Consider the following 5,426-nt stretch of genomic DNA (forward strand, 5'->3'; position numbering starts at 1 on the left):
AAAAAGTTAAAAAGCCTTTATTTAGATGGCTATTTCATATTGAAATTGTTAGTACATTAAAGATCTTCTTCAGGGTGGTGTTTGTGCCTGTTTGTGCCGCTACGCGTGGGTTGCTTCCCAGCTATATGTTTAAATGTAATAACAATTTCAATATGAAAAAGCCATCTAAAAGAAGGTTGTTTTTTAAAACTTTTTGTAAGAAGAGTGCCTGCAGACTTTTGCTTTTCATACATTTTGATGCTCATATTGTACTTTAACTGAATTAATATTTTTAATGCAAAACTTTTAATAGAGGTTTCATATATTGTTGGTACTTTCATTCAAAGATCTGAGTACTTCTTGTGCTTCTACCCTTTGTTTTGATCTTTTCACTAAGAGTGAAATAGATAATTATATGTTTTCAAGACTGTCAGTGAACTATAGCCTGTTATATAAGAACAAATGGAAGCTTTAGTAGACGTTAAGTTATTTGTTGGTTATACAATGGGCAGTTTTGACAATGCATTATGACAACACTTCTAGCAGCGAACAAAACGGTGAAGAAAACGGTCAACTGATTTTTATGGGGTTAAAGCAGCAATACTGAGGCAATTTGTTGGGCACCGTGTCCATCAGAGCTGCACAAAAAGTTGCCTAGTGTATCACCACCCTAAGTCTTTTATGTGCAAGTGAAAATAAGAATGTCTGTCAGCCTCCTGAACTTAAAGACCCCATTACTTACAGTCGAAAAAGTCAGAATGCATAAAAGTCAAATCCAGTATTAATGCCAAGAGTTCTTTATTGAAAAAAACAACAACAGCAAACAGATTATTCAGAAGCAAACAGATGTTTTAAATGAACAATGGTGTAGCAAAAATGCAATATCACCTCAGTCAACACACACAATGTCATCATAAATGAATATGACAAAATTTGAGTTATGATATTACAGAAAAGCAAATCACAGAGACACAAAAATCACTTGCGGTCACACTGGTGTGTGGCAATATAAGCTTCGCAGTCTTCGTCTAAACAGTAAGCCTGGAGCCCAAAATGTGTGTGTGTTTGTGTGTATGTATGTGTGTGCGCTTTGAGGTCAGCTGTCCCGCAGAGAAGATGATGAAACGGCTGTCTGCCTGGTGGAATACCTCTGCAGCCCCATTTTCCCATGCCCTATGCCTCTTTAAAGTTACATCTGAAAAAGGTATATGCATAGGAAAAAGGAACAGCGAGTGCAAAGAGTCCTGCTGCCCTGTCGCTGCCAGTGCACGCCGGAGCCTGGAAGGCAGGGATGGGAAAAAAAAACAGCTGGTCAGTTACATAGTCTACATGTCCAAAAGAAGTTATAATTCAGGTAGGATTTCGCCGTTTGACTGAGATCGCTTGACATGTAGAGGAAGAGCAAAAACTCAGATCCTATCTCTTTGACAAAACATTGCTTAAGTTTGTCTGACATTTCTCTACTTTCCAACAGTCTTTTAGAAATTAAATTTAAGTTTTGGAATGAATGGAGGCATAAAGAGGACTTACCCTGTAAAGCTCCAGATGAGTGTCTCCTGGGAAGGCACCTCCTCTTGGCCATTTATCCCTTCCACAGGGACCTTGAAGATGTTTGAGAAAGACAGAGTAGCTGTTGTCGGTGCTCGCTCAGCACTTATCCTCCCTCCTTGGTTTGGAGCCATGGCGACACACCTGTGGACACCACACACACACACACACACACACACACACACACACACACACACACACACACACACACAAAAACTGATACACTTAGCTTGGGATGCCTATGCAAAGTTCATTGTCTGTTATGGCCAGATAACTCCGTTTAACAGTGAACTTGTTACAGATATTATCTCCTATCTGCACATGCTGCAGACGTTGAAGGGAAACGTTCAGGACGGCTCGTTCCTGCCAGCGGAGAAGTTTCTTATCTGTTCAGATTTTTTTTTGCTCCCTCTCTCTCTCTCTCTCTCTCTCTCTCTCTCTCTCTCTCTCCCCCAGAAGAGGGGCCCCCATGCCTTTTCAGCCCTCAAGGTCTCTAGACAAGGACTCTCAGGGTGTGCTCAAGTGAGACATACACACACACACACACACACACACACACACACACACACACACACTCAGGCCATGTAGTGTGTAGTGCAGGGAGTGTTATGGCATGTCAAGGCCAGTGCAACCAGGCGAAAATGAAACTGTGCTCTTTTGGAGTTTGCAGCGTTAAGATCAGCGGTCTCATATCACAGATTTTTAGTAAAGGGAGATCTATCTTAGATAGATCCATCATGTTGGTCATGTCACTGGGCACTGAACCAGTAAAAAAGCTCAGTATCTCTGGGCTAAACATGCTAATAATGAGCACCAGGTAGACAGTTGCATACTATTGGCTTGGTATGGTCACCTGAACATCAGGGACAAAAACCACCACAAAAGCCATATTTTAAATGGTGGTTGGCAAGGTGATAGGTATCCCACAGTCGCCCTTAATGGCTATCTTTGACCAGCAAGTACCTTCGCAAGGCCCGGGCTACATTACACTGCACAAACATACCCCCTTCACTCTGAGTTTGTAACACTCCCCTCAGGTAGATTTAGAGTACCCTGGTTCAAGAGCAATATAAGTAAAAAAAAACAACAACTTTGTTCCATGTGCAATAACTCTTAATTTGCACATGTAATGTAGAATTTTTAGAGGTCGTTCCAGTGGTGTTGTGTAAAATTGTGTTGCAGATATTGTGCGTACAGGAAACATTTTTGTACTTCATCTCTTTGTATTGTTTTTTTGTTTATGCGTACGTTGTTTGAATGTGTTTTTTTTTTTTATCTTGCACTCCTGACTGCATATCAAGTTTCCCATTTGGGATAATAAAGTGACTGAACTGAACTGATTAAAATCTTTACAAACAGTTTCTATATCTGGGTGTTAAGTTATGGTCAATGTAGACATGTTTTACTTTGTGATCATCAGTTACAGGTGAACAGTTAGTGTGTGGAATAACTGTGATAATGAGAAAATTATGTAAGTAATAGCAATTCATATAGCACTTTTCACAGATAAAAATCGCAAAGTGCTTCGTAATAAATTGAAATACAATAAATAGAAGACATAAGAATACAAGGAAAACATAAGTACATATAATCAGACAGCCATAAAAGCCCCTGTCTAACTAAAAGCCAGTTTGAATAGGAAAGTCTTCAACTGCTTTTTAAAAGAATCAACATAGTCTGAACAATGTAAAGAGAGCGCCAGTCCATTCCACAGCCTGGGTGCCACTGCCTGAAAAGATCGATCCCCTCTGGTTTTAAAATGAGTGCGGAGGAACACTAACAACATCGGACCTGATGACCTCAGACTCCGGGAAGAAGTGTATCAGGTCAGACATACAAGAAGGAGCTTGTCCGTGCAAGGCTCTAAAAGTAAGGACGCTGAACTGAAAAAAAAAAAGCTGGATCAGTTTTTAATGATTTATCACAAAGTGTTGCTTTTATCTTAGTCAATGTGTGTTTTCTCAAACCCTCTAGTTTTGTTTATTTGCTTTTTAGGGAGCCTATTGTAACATCTGGCCAGGGACTGCAGATGATAAGTAACCTTTTGGCTAAATCTGGCATATTTTTAAAGAATATTTCTTTGGGTCGACCAGCGGTAACAGGTTTTTATTGTAGCAGCCAGGCTTATTTTACAGCACAAGCCAGAAATTACAGAATGGTTCAAACTGATGACAGAGAGCTGCTCCCTTTTTTTATCTATTGTATTTTTATGATGTTGTGTGTTTTATATTTTTATAAAATGATCATATGTTAAAAACAAATAAAAATGTACATGACACAGGATATTTTTGGGCTTTTTAAGAAATGTATTAGATAGTGATGGATAGTGTGATGTGACACGCAGCAAAGGGCCGCAGGTCGGATTTCAACCCGGGCTGCTGGCGAGGACTCAGCCTACATGGGGCGCACACTGTACTGGGTGAGCTACAGATTGCCCCAAATCTGGCATATTTACAGAAACGTTTATTAATATGCACTGTACTTGTCAAATGAAATAAAATGAAGATAAAGATTCCTGTAGTAGCTGTGTTTAAACTAATAATATGTCTTCTTTTTAAGAGTGTAAAGACAGTGGCTTTCCTTGTGGTATGGAGACTACATAATTATAATAATATGTTATTGGCACATTCAAACTCAGAGCTGTTTCCAGCCAGCCAGATAGAAATAGAAATCCTCCAAAGCACCACTTGGTGGCAGCGGCTTCAAACCCTGACTGGCAGCAGACTGAGGTCAAACTGTATTTAAATACAGTATAATATAACTGTAGATATGTGTGTTATGTACTCAGAATAACATGTGTGTAAGGTGGACAGTGTATGACTCTACAGTGAGAGCAGTGCAGTCAAACAGCCATACCGACGGTATGTGAGCGATGCTGTGAGCCGTGCCCTGTCGGTGAGATAAGCACAAAACTATTCAGATCATGGTCCGATGAGCAGGGGCATATTTGTGCTCTGACAGCGGAGTGTGCAGTAGTCATGGAGAGCCTGTGTTTACTGTTAGCAATACAGTAATCCGAGGTACCGCCTCCTCCCCTCTGTACTCTGCCAAGCACACGGCTAAAGAACAAAACAATGACAAACGAGCGTACTCTAACGCAGCATCCAAATCTCAGACTCTCTTCCTCCTTGTGTCATGAGGGACTGCTTTCAATTGGGTACGCTTTAACATTGTTTCATTGAGCGGGGCAAATTTGCAAAGTTAAGCAGAAACAAAGGCAACAAAAGCTGCTTGTTCATCTAAATATATCTGCCGCTGAGCAGCAGCGAGACCCCTTAGCACAGCAAAGGCCAAACGAGGTTTAAGAAAAAGACAGATTGACAGGTTGAGGGTGTGATATTTCCTGAAATTGCAACGCAACAAACACCTGTGGTTGTCTTTAGGCTTGAATTGGCAATGTCTGTTAACGTTTGTAGCAGTATTTACATTAATTTCAGGGTGAGTTTTTCCCCCTGTATCCTCATGCTAAAATCGACCGTACCTCGACTGTGTGGACCTTTTTCACCCCATGCATCATATTGAATAGTTTCTTGATTCATTGATATAATATATAGTAGTTTATGTAGAATAGGCATTTCATTTTGTTGTAGATTGCTACTGACTATTTTACAAGGGAATGTATAGCAAATGGTCTCGTCTTTTTTATTTGATGTGAGTTCTTTGAACACAGGCGTATTTTTGAGGTGGCAATCGGAATCACTCGCAAGTCCCTCTCACTCTCTGCCCGACACATTGTTGGGGGGGCCCATGCAACCACACTGCCTACACTGTCTATATTTACGCCGCTGGCCTTTGCTGATCCCCTGCTTTTCCTCTGGTCTCAACATGACACTGACATTTTAGTTTTTTGTGTCGAATAAAATCTGGTGCACATATCTGTGTTCCTGCGAACATCATGC

At 40.5% G+C, this 5,426-nt stretch overlaps 1 long non-coding RNA gene across 1 annotated transcript; it reads right to left on the reverse strand.

Annotated features, from left to right (window-relative positions):
* Window positions 1-758: 758 nt before the first annotated feature.
* On the reverse strand, window positions 759-1,682 carry LOC120548108. The gene is made up of 2 exons (XR_005637140.1): window positions 1,510-1,682; window positions 759-1,257 (listed from the first exon to the last, which is right to left on the reverse strand). It is a non-coding gene; the product is annotated as an uncharacterized LOC120548108 (long non-coding RNA).
* Window positions 1,683-5,426: the final 3,744 nt, after the last annotated feature.

The sequence above is a fragment of the Perca fluviatilis genome, chromosome 19, assembly GCF_010015445.1.
Source record: "Perca fluviatilis chromosome 19, GENO_Pfluv_1.0, whole genome shotgun sequence".
NCBI classification, from domain to species: Eukaryota; Metazoa; Chordata; class Actinopteri; order Perciformes; family Percidae; genus Perca; species Perca fluviatilis.